The following is a 17711-nucleotide window of genomic DNA, read 5'->3' on the forward strand; positions in this document are numbered from 1 at the left end:
TGAGAACGAAGCCTAGCTTAAGCACTTTCACATTTATTAATCAACGGATCGTGCATTCATTTGGCACCATAAAAGAAAGCTAACATTTCTAGCAAAATCCCATCGAGTTTATTTTATCTTATTTATAGTACATATTTTATTTTGTTTTATTTTGACAAGAAGGTTGGGACGACATCTGGCCGAAACCAAGATGAGGGTAGTAATCGAATCCAAGTCATCTATATCCAATACCTCATGATAATACCAACTCAATCAATTCGCACCCTCATCCTCGAGACCTAAATCGAGATCAAGATTCAAGAGTAACGATTGGCTCAGAAATTAGTATTTACCGGTACCGTGCTCATTGTTGAAGTTGAAACTTTTACATATAATCATGGTAACATGATATAGTTGTCCCGGCCATGCAATCAATTCATCAAAATTGTCCAATCTTAGCTTATAAGATTTGCAGGTGTATTTTCCAGGAAAAAGATATGAAGTTCTTAAACGTATCCATCAAACTCTTCCTATCTATTACGCTCTTGGAGTATATCTCTGTGGTGGTAAATAGAGTTGGCGCGCCTTTAGTGCGTGCGCGCGAGACAAACAAAAGGAAAAGGATCACAGAGTACATAGAATGATGTATTTGGAAAGAGATTTTTGAGGCTTCAAAGTATTCTTTCCAGTACGGTCCCATTGCTGAGCTTTAAGCATCTACACGTTAGCTTCCACCATAAACCTTTAAAGTCCACGCAGCTCATTTAATAAAATAGGCAATTGCTACAATTTTATGCAGCAAATTGTGGAGAAAGATAATTTTTGATAGTAATAGAGGAGATTCCAAGCTTCCACTGGAACCAGAGTATTTGCTACAAAAATTGTCTCCGCATCATGATCGCCTCGACCGTAGGAATAAAGTTCATTTTGCATGCTATACATAACCAAGCTTTTCCATTCAAACTGAAGAGTGCACTAAGGTTTCTTTTTATTTTCTTGTTTATATTACTAATCACCTTTAATGCTAAGGAAAGAAGACATAATGAAAATTGTTGGATAAAGAAGAGGTCGCAATAATTGAGGAAAATTTCGTTCCACCTGAAGATAGTTTATAATAACAAAGAAATCAAGGTTCAACCCAAGCTGCTGATACATCCTTATGATGCATAAGTACTCATAGGCCCATCCAGCTATGTGCATGAAATTTTGGGTCAGATTTTATTATGGTTTATATTAGAATGCAGGTTCTCCGCATCATCAAATGCGCATAGGCCTATCCCTCTATATCAGCATCTCTAATCACGAAGAGAGGGATGTGAATGCTCGCCATTATTTTTGTCATGATGGGTAATTATGGTCATTGCAATAGTTATATTTTGTTCCCGAATAAAATTCAATCCATGGCTGAATTAAGACAAGGTCATTATTTTTCCTTTTTTTTTTTTGTAAAACAAACGAATCATATCATCCAAGCATAGATACAACCAGAGACGTCCGAATGCGAATATCTCGAAATTCCACAGGGGTCATAGAGATATAGTTTCACGTAACACTGCCAGAGTGATGGACAACATGAGAAGCAACCCAATCAGCTACATTGCAAGGTCATTATTTTCCTTTGCTGAATACCTCTAACTATAGTAGGGAGCTATGAGAAGATCATAAATTCATTGTTATGATGTTAAAAAATGCTGAAACATTAGGTTTTTCCTTCTCATCCATAAAGATTCTATTTGATCATCCAACCATTAGGTTGTGTGGTGGGAATCTCAAGTCATGTCATCCATGTTCAGAGAGAACATGACAAGTGAAGTGCAAATAAACAGGCTTGAAAAAGCACCTAGAAATCCGAGACCCGCAGCAAAGTCTTGAATATCGACTCTCAGCGCCCGCGACCACAGCCCACAATGTCCTACGGAAAACCACAATAATCATATGCCGCAAAAGATCTATCCAACTTAGCAAGCACTCTTGCGAGCTTTATGAAAATTGTATCCAAATCATTGTTGTTCTATTCTGACTCGGAGAATAAACTTTCTATCCACAGTATACCTCATAAGAAAGCTAAGCAAAGCTTAACATGTGGAGGTAATCAGCTCTTAGGCTATCTTTTTGTACATCTTAAATAAGAACAAGCCCCGCAAAGAGAACTTAAAGTAGACAAACTTCCTGATGTGATGCTCTGTATTTAGATAGAAACGAATTCACTAGATTCTTCAGAGCACTCTTCAAGGAATAACATCCCTTATGAGAGTTCCTTTGCTATTAAGAAAGAAGAGGAATATATTCAGGTGCAAGGATTGGGTCGAAGTGATGGTGCTATACGTTAGTACATGAAGGCTTGGATAACGAACACTTCATTGAGAGAGCCTGGAAGCCACCAGAATTCAGGGATACCTAAGTAGTCCGCAGAATGCTTTCCAATATGACAGGATGGTGGAAAAGGAACATTGGACAGGATTAAAGGAAGGGCGAGCGACTCAGCTGTACCTTTTAGTTTTATTTGATTCCAGGCGCGCACATAATCTTTCTCGCATCCAATGCACATGAAAAGGAGTATGGATCGCACCACCAAACTCTGGTTCGCATGGTATTATCGCTCACCTCTTTGGCGAGAGGTGCTGCTCCCCCGTTTCGGCTCCCATCAAACTTTTGTTCCTTTTTTGAATGAATGGAAATATCAAGTTACACTTTGTTCCTTGGTGCTACAAGCTTTTGGCTTAATCTGCATGGGGCCTTAGGCTTTGGCCAAGATAAAGGGGCTGAGTGTAAGTTGCAAGTAGGGATAGAGCCAATCCTGGTCTTCTAAAACAGACAGAAAAAGAGTATGGTTGCCCCCCCCCACCCCCCCCCCACCTGCTGTTCTTTCTTTCTTTCATCTTTTTCTGGTTATTTCATATAGTTTGATATATGCATTCCTAGCTTCAGAAAGAGCAATTGAAGTAAAGATTTATCAGGTGTCACGCCCCGAACCCGGGGCCCGGGGCGCGAGCAGACGCCGCGCACCTGCAGGGCGGACCCCGCAGGCACGCAAGGCAGATAAATCAGATTCCACATCAATAGCTAAACAAAGATAAATTTCAACTTTCAATTCAAATGTCCATATATATACATAAGTCAAAAGAAAGTCCATAACTACTGGCTAAATACATCATGATCACTCCATCCCGTAATCTCCATAATTATATGTCATCACCTGAAAAAAAATGTAAATAGTAGGAGTGAGCTAACAGCTCAGTAGGCAACATAATGCAGTAAAGTCATCATATAACATGTCGTCATGCATATAAAAGCAACTAAACTCAGAAATCCAAAAATCCACACGATAATCCGTAAACCCGATCCGAGACTCAAAATAACTCAACCGCATGACTACGGCCACATCACCCAGTGGCATGGTTACACCGAAGTGCCAATACAACTCTCCAAAGAGCCGCTCCACTGAGCCAACGCACCACTGTGCCGCACCCCCTGGTGCCAAACTCACGCTCCACTGAGCCGCTCCGAAGAGCAAAATGCACCCCTGTGCCGCCACTATTCTATCACCGGTGGTCGCGGTGTTGGACCTAGTTCCTCAGTACAAGTCGACAGGGCCAACGTATCATCCCATTGACGGGACCTAGACTATAGTCACGCGGATTTTAAAAATCAACAAATCAACTTTCCAACTCAAGTCATGAACAAACTCCCAATAGTACAGTACATAACAGTTCATGAAATTAAATATTAATTTCTAATTCTAACACATAATGCTCATAATAATTTAATAGTTTATGAAATTAAATGCTTAATACTAATTCTAACAATAATGCCAATAATAAATCATAACATCAACATATGCAATGTACATGTTAAAATTCTACTTTAAAGCAATAGGTCACCTACCTAGGCTCGCTTAAAAATTTCTACCACAGATATCACGAACCCATGATTAAAACACAAACTTTAATTATTTAATTAACTAAGAAATATAATTTAAACTATTTCTAATCCCTTAAACCCTTAAGTTCATAGATCCAAGAATGGGCCCCTAAGATTAGACATAGACCCTAAGAACAGGTAAACCAAAACCCCAAAATCAGAACCCTTTAAACCCACAGCTAATTGTGGCCCAAAACAGATTGGGCCCAATTGAATCAAACCAGATTACAGGTCCAGATCAGATCTTAGGCCCAAACCAAACTAGCCCACAGATCCAATCGGATTCAACTCAAACTCAATCCATTCTACTGATCACTGGTTCAATCAGACCATAACAAAACCCATTCATTCAACTCGGATCAAACCTTATTCACGGCATAGATGAAACCGGTTCACAGTTTGAACCCGGTCCAAGTCCGGTTCACAATTCAGGCACGGAATTCGATGCAAGGGGAAACACCCAAAGTTCCTTTGTGTCTGGTTTGAGACAACAATAGGGCACGGAAAACGATGCAAGGAAAACACCCAGCCGAAAGAAGAAGAAGAAGAAGAAGAAGAAGAAGAAGAAAAAGAAGGAGAAGAGGAAGAAGAAGGAGAAGAAGAAGAAGAAAGGAAGAAGGGGGGGGGGGTGGCTGGTGGTTCCGGTCGGCCCTCGGCGGCGGTGCTCGGCCAGCTGCCGTCGGTCACCCCACGGTCACAGGCGACGGAAGGGAAGAAGAAGAGAGGAAGAAAAGGGAGGAAAGAGAGGGAGACCGGGGCTGGAAGCCCGGCCCCCGTTCACCCACCTCCGGCCGAACCCATTTCGGCCGGATTGACCCCGGCCGGCCACCGTCGGCCGGTCAAATCCCAAAATAACTCTTTGGAACAGGGGAAAGGAACCCGGTTGGCATCCCTCATTTCTCCCCTTAAATCCATAAAAAGTGATTAAAAAAAATATATCTTTCTCACCTCCGGTCGTCGACGAGTGGTTCCCCAGCGGCGATGGCGGCTCCGGCGACGACTACGGCTCCGGCGACCGTCTCTAGAAGAGGGAAAAATGAGAAGGAAAAATGAAATGGGAAAAGATTGGGGCTCTCAGAGAAGAGAGAAAGGGGGAGAGAGAGAGAGAGAGAGAGGGAGAGGGAAGAGGGGAAGAGGGAAGAGGGGGGGGGGGTGTGCGGAGATCCCACTGGCCGTTCGGCCGGCGTGGTCGTCGTGGGGACGACCACGATGAACCAACTGAAGTCGGCACTCCTTGCCGACTTCAGTTCGGATCTTCACACTCTAACCAACTAAAAAGAAATGTTACATGTCACGCCCCCGCCTCTGCGAGGCACGTGAGGCACCCAGTGCCCACGTGGGGGCCGCATGAGGGGGGAACACGGGACTCCCCTGCCAGATATTGTCCAGTTCTGGGGCTTCACGCAAGCGTCCTTCACCCCTCCCCGATTTTGTTTTCCACCCAAAACACGTCTGCAGGATTAGGAGACACCTGCCTCATATGCCCAGGCTCTGGAACGAGTCTTTCCGATGTGGGACTATTGGGCCTCACACCCTTTCCACCATCGGACAAGAGCCGTCCTCGGCTCTGATACCAATGAATCTGTCACGCCCCGAACCCGGGGCCCGGGGCGCGAGCAGACGCCGCGCACCTGCAGGGCGGACCCCGCAGGCACGCAAGGCAGATAAATCAGATTCCACATCAATAGCTAAACAAAGATAAATTCCAACTTTCAATTCAAATGTCCATATATATACATAAGTCAAAAGAAAGTCCATAACTACTGGCTAAATACATCATGATCACTCCATCCCGTAATCCCCATAATTATATGTCATCACCTGAAAAAAATATAAATAGTAGGAGTGAGCTAACAGCTCAGTAGGCAACATAATGCAGTAAAGTCATCATATAACATGTCGTCATGCATATAAAAGCAACTAAACTCAGGAATCCAAAAATCCACACGATAATCCGTAAACCCGATCCGAGACTCAAAATAACTCAACCGCATGACTACGGCCACATCACCCAGTGGCATGGTTACACCGAAGTGCCAATACAACTCTCCAAAGAGCCGCTCCACTGAGCCAACGCACCACTGTGCCGCACCCCCTGGTGCCAAACTCACGCTCCACTGAGCCGCTCCGAAGAGCAAAATGCACCCCTGTGCCGCCACTATTCTATCACCGGTGGTCGCGGTATTAGAACTAGTTCCTCAGTACAAGTCGACAGGGCCAACGTATCATCCCATTGGCGGGACCTAGACTATAGTCACGCGGATTTTAAAAATCAACAAATCAACTTTCCAACTCAAGTCATGAACAAACTCCCAATAGTACAGTACATAACAGTTCATGAAATTAAATATTAATTTCTAATTCTAACACATAATGCTCATAATAATTTAATAGTTTATGAAATTAAATGCTTAATACTAATTCTAACAATAATGCCAATAATAAATCATAACATCAACATATGCAATGTACATGTTAAAATTCTACTTTAAAGCAATAGGTCACCTACCTGGGCTCGCTTAAAAATTTCTACCACAGATATCACGAACCCCTGATTAAAACACAAACTTTAATTATTTAATTAACTAAGAAATATAATTTAAACTATTTCTAATCCCTTAAACCCTTAAGTTCATAGATCCAAGAATGGGCCCCTAAGATCAGACATAGACCCTAAGAACAGGTAAACCAAAATCCCAAAATCAGAACTCTTTAAACCCACAGCTAATTGTGGCCCAAAACAGATTGGGCCCAATTGAACCAAACTAGATTACAGGTCCAGATCAGATCTCAGGCCCAAACCAAACTAGCCCACAGATCCAATCGGATTCAACTCAAACTCAATCCATTCTACTGATCACTCGTTCAATCAGACCATAACAAAACCCATTCATTCAACTCGGATCAAACCTTATTCACGGCATAGATGAAACCGGTTCACAGTTTGAACCCGGTCCAAGTCCGATTCACAATTCAGGCACGGAATTCGATGCAAGGGGAAACACCCAAAGTTCATTTGTGTCTGGTTTGAGACAACAACAGGGCACGGAAAACGATGCAAGGAAAACACCCAGCCAGAAGCAGTGCCGGCTCGAGCCTTAGGCGACCGAGGCGGTCGCCTAAGGCCCCCGGCCCAGGGAAGGCCCCACCCAGCCATGTCATGTTTTTTTTTTATTGCTCCATTAATGGCTGGCGCTTGGCGTGGGCGGTGGCGTCTGGCTGGCACTCTGGCAGAGTGTGGGACAGTGGGAGTGGGCGGTGGCGTCTGGAAGACGGACGGCGACTGGCGACTGGCGACGGGGACGGACGATGGCTACCGGGCTCCGCCCGTACGTCGCTCCAGGCCTACAGCCTGCAGGCTGCAGCGCGTCCCTTCGGCAGTTCGGCCAACGTCGAGTCGTCGACAACGACGACAAGCAACGGGCGGGCAACCTTGTCCCTACAGTCCTCTCCAGCTCTCCTCGCCGACGGCCGACGTTGCCGTCCTCGACTCCGAGCTCCGACCTCCAAGCTCCGAGGCTCCGAGCTCCGGTCCACCGTGCGTCCGTGCAGTCCGTGCTGTCTCCTCCTCGGCTCCGAGCTCCGGCCTCCTCTGCTCCTCAGCTTCGGGCCTCCTCTGCTCCTCAGCTTCGGGCCTCCTCTGCTCCTCAGCTCCGGGCCTCCAGCCTCCCGTCCTCTCCTCGCCGACTTCGAGTCTCCGAGTCGCCGTCCTCGTCTCCTCCGACCTCCGAGCTTCACGGCGACCGAGGCGGCGAGCCCTCCCGAGTCCCGACTTCCGACTCCGAGTCTGACTTCCTCCTCAGCTCTTCGCCTCTTCCGAGTCTCCGACCTCCCATTCCCCAGAGGAGGTTCTTGCCCCCCCACCTCAACCTCCCAACCTCCTCTCGGGAAAAAAAAACCCGTCCTCTCTCTCCCCGCTCGTACCATCGTAGCCATGGCTCCCGAAAGCTTCACCGACAAGAACGCGGTATTCAAAAAGCTCAAATCTAAGTCGGAGAACAAGGTAATCTGTTCAAGTTCTTCTCTTTCTTTTTCTTCTTCTTCTTCGTCTTTTTTTGCTTTTTCCCCCCTTATATTGGAATCAGTCTCGTAGGTTTGTCCTTATAAATTTGCTCTGGGTTCGACTCAATTTCGATCACTTGTTTTCCTGAAAATCGTTTGGGTTTGGGGGATCTGCTGCGGGAACTCCAGATCCCGACGGGATCCTCCAGATTTGATCGCTTCTGACCGTGGATCTTTCCGTCTCAGATGTGCTTTGATTGCAATGCTAAGAACCCTACATAGGCATCGGTGACGTACAGGATCTTCCTCTGCCTCGACTGCTCGGCCGTCCACCGTAGCCTCGGCGTACACATCAGCTTCGTGAGGTATGGGATTGTTATTGTCTTTTGTTGATTTAGCAAAGGAGGCAATTCTAGGGTTCCCCTTCATGTCCTTGTGGTTCATTCCGGTTTTTCTCTGATTAATTTGAAGGTCATTTCTGAATTTTCAACCATCGGCCCTTTCAAAACCCTGAGGCGATGATGTTGCTGTCGCTGCATATCTTTATAGCTATTTTTTTTTTTAAAGATGTTCAAAGCCTTAAAACATGCAACTTTGGAATTATATACCTGATAAGATGAAACTGATTATAGGTAACCCCTAGTGCATAATGAATGAGTAGATGGTATTGACGTGGCATTCCCTTCCCTTCAATAGAAGTTGAGATCAAGCTAATCAGATGCTAATAGAATTCTTGCTAGCCAGCTGCATTCTTGATGCCCCTGGGGGGTAACCATGCACTGAACTGTATGGAGATGATAATAGTTTTGGGATAACAAGATCAGCTGAAGAATCTTTTAAAATTGATTACTTTTTATATATAGTAAATCAAGCTATTTTTTCAATTCAAAATAGGTTTGAACAATTTACCGTATATGAAAATATTTTTGGTTTTTTGTTTAATTTTAGAAAGTTAAAATCTTTGAATGAAGATGATTTGAAAAAGTGTTGTCTTAATCTTGAAAACTTTTTAAAGCATGGTGAATATTCTGATATTGATGGTATCGATCTGTTTTCAGAGTTAAAAATTTTAAAAGAATTTTTACAAATAGAAACTAGTACCCCTATTGATATTTTAAGTTTTATAAAAAAAACAAATTCTTTTCCAAATGCATGCATTGCATATAGGATATTATTAACAGTACATGTAACAGTTGCTTCTGCTGAAAGAAGTTTTTCAAAATTAAAGTTGATAAAATCTTATTTGCGATCAACTATGTTACAAGAAAAATTAAATGGATTAGCTATATTATCGATTGAAAATAGTATTTTAATAGATCTTGAGTATAAAAGTTTAATTAGTAATTTTGCTTCTCAAAAAGCTAGACGAATTATTTTAAATAAAAATTTTAAAATATTTTTTAAAAAAATTATTATTTAAATAATAATAAAAAAAGGCCTCTTCTAATGAGTTCGCCTAAGGCCCCCAAATGTATTGAGCCGCCCCTGGCCGGAAGAAGAAGAAGAAGAAGAAAAAGAAGGAGAAGAGGAAGAAGAAGGAGAAGAAGAAGAAGAAAGGAAGAAGGGGGGGGTGGCTGGTGGTTCCGGTCGGCCCTCGGCGGCCGACCGTGGCCCTCGGCGGTGGCGCTCGGCCAGCCGCCGTCGGTCACCCCACGGTCACAGGCGACGGAAGGGAAGAAGAAGAGAAGAAGGAGAGAGAGAGAGGAAGAAAAGGGAGGAAAGAGAGGGAGACCGGGGCTCGAAGCCCGGCCCCCGTTCACCCACCTCCGGCCGAACCCATTTCGGCCGGATTGACCCCGGCCGGCCACCGTCGGCCGGTCAAATCCCAAAATAACTCTTTTGAAACAGGGGAAAGGAACCCGGATGGCATCCCTCATTTCTCCCCTTAAATCCATAAAAAGTGATTAAAAAAATATATATCTTTCTCACCTCCGGTCGTCGACGAGTGGTTTCCCAGCGGCGATGGCGGCTCCGGCGACGACTACGGCTCCGGCGACCGTCTCTAGAAGAGGGAAAAATGAGGAGGAAAAATGAAATGGGAAAGGATTGGGGCTCTCAGAGAAGAGAGAAAGGGAGAGAGAGAGAGAGAGAGAGAGAGGGAGAGGGAAGAGGGGAAGAGGGAAGAGGGGGGGGTGTGCGGAGATCCCGCTGGCCGTTCAGCCGGCGTGGTCGTCGTGGGGACGACCACGATGAACCAACTGAAGTCGGCACTCCTTATCGACTTCAGTTCGGATCTTCACATCAGGATTAAATGATTAGATTATTAATTAAATGGTAAATATATGTTAAAAGAATTAATAATTAAAAATTGGTCATCAAAATTAGAAATCTATATCATTAGTTAATTATTCATGATCTACCTTAGGAGCGAAGCCAGGAGTTTTATCTAGGGGAATTGTTAATAAGATCTATTAAAGTCTAAAAATTTTAAACATTAATAGATTAAAAAAAACTTATTGTATTCATTTTTTAAATTCATACTAATGCATATAATATGCAAGCTCGCTTTCAAATACATCAAATAATTTATAAATGTAATTATTACTATCATGTTTTCCTTCATATTACAATCCATGAATATTAATTTTTATAGGTTATGCATCAAAAGAAATAAATAGAGAAGAATAAAAAAATGCATATGTTGAATATATGAGTCCAATTATCTCTAGAATTGCCTATGGGTCTCCGAAAAGGAGAAGAATATATAATGTAGCAAGAAATATTTTTAGAATAGCTTGTTTAAATCGTTATTTGAATAGTAGTCATCTAATAATCAGAAGTAAGTAAAAATGAAACAAGAACAATTTCAGACTCATAAGCATGAACATGATTTTTTTTACTAATCCATATTGCTAGTACAGATTAAAAGGCTTTGGAGTTGAACAACTCTTAACGTAGGCTCATAAAACCCACTATTCATAATTTTATTTTCTCTTGTCTGTTTGTAATTAACTTCTAGTCATGAGATCAATTGAAATTATGATTCAAGATTTTTTTTTTTTTTGGTACATTCCAGTGGGGGAGTAAGTTCTAAAGGAAAATAAACTGCTATTACAATCTAGAATCTAAAGAAGCAGCAACCATAACTTCCAGCTAATCACGAAGAAGAGGAGAGCCAAACCGGAATCAGATCATCCCTTTTAAATTCCAAATTACCCTGCAGGCCAGTATTGGCTAACTAGTCTGTAGATTGGTCCTCTCAGAATATATGTGAAACTTTAAGACTCTGCAGCCCTTTTTTGAATTGCTAATGTTGGGGGAAAAACGGACCACCCCACAAATATAATCAGAACACCCGAATCCAATGGCAAGGCCGAGCTCATGCAGGCCGAGCTCATGCAGGCCGAGCTCATGTAGGCCGAGCCGAGCTCATGCTGGCTAAGCTCAGGAGACCGAGCTCATGCAGGCCGAGCTCAGGAGACCGAGCTCATGCAAGCCGAGCTCAAAAGGCCGAGCTCTTGCGGGCCGAGCTCATGCAGACCGAGCCCAGTAGTCCGAGCTCATGCAGGCCGAGCTCATGTAAGCCGAGCCGAGCTCATGCAGGCCGAGCCCAGTAGTCCGAGCTCATGCAGGCCGAGCCGAGTAGTCCGAGCTCATGCAGGCCGAGCCGAGCTCATGCAGACCGAGCTCAGAAGACCGAGCTCGTCGTCCACATGCTGCGGCCACGCCCTGCAGCAGACTCACTGTACCGTGCTTTGCTTACCGGCCACGCCACGACACATCAACCAGGGACCATACCCTGCTACGACTGTCAACAATTAATGCGCATGGTCTCCACGGATCTCTAGGTTACTCAAAATCTTAGATCATCCACGGCAACTCATCGACTCACTCAACTACGTCCGGTCACCCACAACAACTCATTAGCTCCAGTCCCGTCCTCCACGGCAACACATTAATTCAGATGACCACACTCAATCATGACGGTAACTCATTTAATTCGTCTGGTCACATCCCAGGTAACCCTGTATCCCTTCTATAAAAGGGGAACTTCTTCCTCTTTAAAGGGGGCTTCGGACATCTACATAGAGTCCATCTCCTTCTTCAAAATTAAGCCCCCCTCTGACTTAAGCATCGGAGGGCCGGCACTGGAAACTCCGGCCACCGGCTTCTTGTAGGTTCCCCGGAGGACGCCACCCGCCACTCTCGCTGGAGCTCCTCTTCCTCGGTTCGCAGTCGTCGCCGGGCCCAATTTCCAGCAACAGTTGGCGCTAGAGGAAGGGCCCGAATCGTGGCCATAAAACTAAGGAGCAAAGGAGTCTCTGATACCTCCCGGCATCATGCTCCAAGCCCCGGACGCTCAGTCCAGAATCCACCACCAAGACCTCCGACAGATCAAGTTCCACAAGTCTAACCCGAGCGGTTCGACGCACTGGTGCAGCAAGTCCAAGTGCTAGCCATTGCGGTCCAAAGCCTGCAACAGGTGGAGGCCCCTCCTTTGCCGCCTCCACGGGTTCATGCTAAGCAGAGGAAGAAACTTTCTCTCGAGCAATCTTGAATCAAGCATGGCTCCCGCTACAATGACGTGGGACGTGGGGGCAACCAGAAGTAGTAGCCCGAGTCTCACGTCAACGAGTTGGAGAGGAAGAGAAATAGGCTGAGGTCTGGAGGAGGAGAGCTATGGAATTTTAAAATGGGGTTGTGAGCCTCTGTGGCAAAGGGTATAGTCCCATTAAATCCCATTGCCCTTCGAACTCTTCTCTATTGTTCCGCGATCAGGACGAAGACTACGTATCCCCACTTTTCTCGTTCGGATCATCAAGGCCTACGGCAAGTAAGAGACCAGTATGTACTCTCTCCTCATCGGTGTAAGTCCTTAGGACGGCGCTCACGATGTTGCTCTCCCACAGAGCGTCACCATCACTGAAGCTCCCACCGAGCTCGGAAGGACGACTTCGGCAGGCATGACCTCGGAAGGCATGAGCTCAGAAAGCTGTCGAGCTCAGAAGGCCGAGCTTAGAAGGCTGCCGAGCACAGAATGCCGAGCTCAGAAGGCCGAGCTCAGAAGGCCGCCGAGCTTAGAAGGCTGCCGAGCACAGAATGCCGAGCTCAGAAGGCTGCCGAGTACAGAAGGTCGCCGAGCTCAGAAGACCGAGCTCATGCAGCCGAGTTCAGAAGATCGAGCTCATGCAAGCCGAGCCGAGCTCATGCAGACTGAGCTCAGAAAGTCAAGCTCATGCAGGCCGAGCTTAGAAGACCGAGCTCATGCAAGCTGAGCTCATGAGGCCGAGCTCAGAAGATCGAGCTCATGAGGCTGAGCTCACGCAGACCGAGCTCATGCAGGCCGAGCTCATACAGGCCGAGCTCATACAGGCCGAGCCAAGCTCATGCAGACTGAGCTCAGAAGACCGAGCTCATGCAGGGCCGAGCTCAGAGGCCGAGCTCAGAAGAACGAGCTCCAAAGGCCAACCTTAGAAGGCCGATGCTGAGCCAAGTCCTGAGGGACTTTGAAGCTCGAAAGCCATCAAAATATCTCCAAAAGGTATAGAATGCCACTTTGGCTTCAAATAATTTCAATATTTTATCTATTTTCAGGTCGGAGAATCCAAAAAACGACCTACGGGTATCTCTATCTCCAACGTCGCCCCGCTCCGAATAAGGGCACACGATCGCCAATGGACGAAGTCCGTCTCCTGTATGTGTCTCCAATAATGCCCCGACCAAGCTCGGAACGCCTATTCGACGCCATTCGATGACACTTCGACGCCATTCGACGACACTTCGACGCCATTCGACGACACTTCGACGCCATTCGATGGTGTCGACGCCATTCGACGACACTTCGACGCCATTCGACGACACTTCGACGCCATTCGACGACACTTCGACGACATTCGATGACACTTCGACGATATTTCGACGACATTCGACGACATCTCGACGTCATTCAATGCCATTCGATGCCTCCTACGACAATACACCCCGATCTGAGTGGGGGCACCCTGCTGAGTCGACCACAAGCCAAAGAAGGCCGCTGAGTCGACCTGAAGCACTTAGCTCCAACTGCATGAGAGGTACACCCTACTTGGCACGTACATCTTCGTAGACATTTGGCTATATTACAGGATGATCGACGACTGGACTACTTTTTTCGCTCGAGCAAAAAAGCAACTCGAACTCGAAAGTCGGGGGGCAGTGTTGGGAGAAAAACGGACCACCCCACAAATATAATCAAAACACCCGAATCCGACGGCAAGGCCAAGCTCATGCAGGCCAAACTCAGAAGACCGAGTTCATGCAGGCCAAGCTCATACAGGCCGAGCCGAGCTCATGCAGACCAAGCTCAGGAGACCGAGCTCATGCAGGCCGAGCTCATGCAGACCGAGCTCATAAGGCCGAGCTCATGCGGGCCAAGCTCATGCTGGCCGAGCCTAGTAGTCCGAGCTCAGGCCGAGCCGAGCTCATGCAGGCCGAGCTCAGAAGACCGAGCTCGTCGTCCACATATTGCGGCCACGCCCTACAGCAGTCTTACCGTACCGTGCTTTGCTTGCCGGCCACGCCACGACACATCAACCAGGGACCATATCCTGCTACGACTGTCAACAATTAATGCGCATGGTCTCCACGGATCTCTGGGTTACTCAAAATGTCAGGTCATCCATGGCAACTCATCGACTCACTCAACTACGTCCGGTCATCCACAACAACTCATTGGCTCCAGTTCCGTCCTCCACGGCAACGCATTAATTCAGATGACCACACTCAATCATGACGGTAACTCATTTAATTTGCCCGGTCACATCACAGGTAACCCTGTATCCCTCCTATAAAAGGGGAACTTCTTTCTCTTTAAAGGGGGCTTCGGACTTCTATATAAAGTCCATCTCCTTCTCCAAAATTAAGCCCCCCTCTGACTTAAGCATCAGAGGCCGGCGCCGGAAACCCCGACCACCGGCTTCTTGCAGGTCCTCCGGAGGATGCAGCCCGCCGACGAACCGCCACCCGCCACTCTCGCCGGAGCTCCTCCTCCTCGGTCCGCGGTCGCCCCTAGGTCCAATTTCTAGCAACAGCCAATGGTCTTTAAGAAGTTGATGATGTCGTTTCCCCATAAATCTATTGCAATTGATCCACATAAGGACAGTATGAGAATCTCCTTCCAGACACACTTGGGTGGCTTTGTCATCAAAACTCCAGTATAGATTTCAAACCAAGCTAGTTGGAATTCAATAAATTCTTTACTGTAGCCTTCCCTGTATTGGATGGTTAATCTCAAAGTTGCTCAATTAAAGATGATTATTTTCAAATAAGCCCGATAAAGTATTGTGTATATCAAAAGCAAGTTCTGCCCCCTTTAGGACTGCTATTTCTAAAATCCTCTTCAGATCATGAACTGGAATTTCCTCTGTAGCAGCGAGTTCTCAGACTGATTCCTCTACAACTGAAATATATATTTGTATAAACTAAAAATTGCTGTCTGTTGCTGTTGGGGATTAAACTGAGGAAGGCAGCCTTACCTCAGACCTGAACTACCTCAAACCTTGTTTGGAGTCAGAGGAATCACTCCTTTTACACCCCGTTTTACACCCCGGACCCCGTTTTACACCCCGGACCCGAAGAACTGCTCTGCTGCTGGCCGAGTCACTCCTCGCTCTTTGCTTTTTTTGTGATGGCATGCTTCTTTAATTCAATCTTTCATTTCATTCAATCGTCGAAAGATTGAGCCTGTGTTCAGTTATCGTGACTTACCTAATATATCTCTTACGATATTTCAACTTAAGGGCCGGCCCCAGTAGGCTTTGACGGTTATAGATAGAAGTAGGAAACGTCAATGAAAGCCTACATTAGCGAGTAGCCATATTTAGGCATAACTGACGGAACTACACTTGATTTAGGAGCTAACGGAGGGTGTGAAACAGACTCCTGCCCCATGGACAAAACTACACTAACGAGACGTAGGCTTAGTCAAGTCAAGCAAGAGAAAGAGCTTTAGCCGAGGGTTCCCTCGATCAAACTCGAAATTTCATAAGAGAAGAAATCTCGTAGCGTAGAAAAGAAAGGAGAAATCGTTTTGATTCGAGGCAGATCCCTTTTTTGTTTGCCTTTACAAGTTGAGTAAACAAATAAAAAAAAGTCTTCTCTTTGGATAAATCCTATCTCTCGTCACATAAGAGCGCACTAAATAAAAAGGAGAAGCAGAAACAGACGTCGTTTTTCGCGATAAGCAAGATAAGGTTCTTTCTAGTCTTCATCTGAGCTCCGTCTTCTCGTAGAATCCTCGCGCTTTAAGGGCAGGAGGTCGTAGATCAAACTCCTTCTTTTTTAGTTCGACGCATCTATGGCTTTAGAGAAATTCCTACTGTTGTTGCGGTTAGTGGCTTAGCGATTCTAGCAGGAAAGTGACTTTTAGGCTCAGCTGACTTCTAGTCCTATGCTCCAGGGCAAGCAGATAGTAAGCGAGGCTTGATCGGTAGGCAAGTGGCCGAAGAGGAAGGGAATTCTGTAAGTGAAGAAATTCTCTTCATCACGAGATCCGGTCTTCAAGCCAGCAACCAGAGCAGGAGTCATCTTTAACTCTCGTTTTAAGCTTTCATTGGACTCAAGGACTTATCAAAGAGGAGCTAACCCTACTCATGCTAGTTCCCTCCTCCTCCCCTATCTACACTATTATAAATACATAAGAACTGAAAATTACATGTTTTAAGGTCTCCTATATCAAGCGAGTGCAAACCGAGTGGTTGAAATTCTCTGTTAATAATGCTATAATATATAGTAGAGTATGCAAATTGAAAATTCATATCATGAATCATGATATATATACACTAAAATATACAAATACGCAAATTCAATATATGTTTAGATTATCAGAATCAAATCATCATGTCGTGCTCTTAAATGAAAGTCATTAGTTTTGGCACCTATGTGATATATAAATCATCTCCAAAAAGATGTTTCTCTTTACATATTTGGATGTGCACAGTAATACGGAATGTCTGGATTTTTGATTTGGATAGCCTATCACTTATTTCGAAATCACTAAATTTTTACTACGTTGAGCATGCAATAAATATGTAATCCAGCTTTTTCTGTACAGAAGAGAGAACTGACTTCCCCTTGTGTAATCAGCAAACAAGAGACCCCTAAGGTCTAACTGAAATCTTCATTTGAAGTAACAAATCTGCCCACAATTCAATCCGCGCCCTGTTTTGTTCTCTGTAGACATGGGTAGCTTTGAAATCCAGAATAGAAGTGGTAAATTGCCATATGCCATAATGAATAGGATGATATGGTATAGAATTTCTATGATCAACTGCTGTGATCCATGATATCATAATGGTAAAATCTCCCTCCAAGCAGATCCTTAAGCAACAAACTGAGTTATTGTTGCATTGAGTCCATGCCAACAATATTTGCGATCGACGAAATTCAGCTCCATTCACTAGATATGTGACAAGTAGAAATAGGGTGAGAGCTCGACCGTACGATTTTTTTTTTCAGAGACTTAGTACGTGCAATACGTGCAAGGAGATATCATATGATGGATAGTATGCTTCTATAATCCAACTTGAATATGCTCGCTCTCCGTCGTTAAAATCTATAGCCATCGAACAAGATGACTGTTTTAATAAAAATTCAATGATCCATCCAAAAGATTGCTAGATCGGGGTCAAATTAGTAGGAACTTTAGTTAAATCAATTATTAGATCATTCCCAAACTCAAATGAGCCAAGTAAATTTATATATTGTTTTTTAATATATACATTTATATCTTTTAAAGTATTTTACATTTATTTGATACTTTATCATTATATTATTATTTAGAGATGAACTATTATCCCTCTCAAGAGGAGATGCTATCAATTTCTCTCATC

Source organism: Phoenix dactylifera, chromosome 2 (genome assembly GCF_009389715.1).
Source record: "Phoenix dactylifera cultivar Barhee BC4 chromosome 2, palm_55x_up_171113_PBpolish2nd_filt_p, whole genome shotgun sequence".
Taxonomy (NCBI): domain Eukaryota; kingdom Viridiplantae; phylum Streptophyta; class Magnoliopsida; order Arecales; family Arecaceae; genus Phoenix; species Phoenix dactylifera.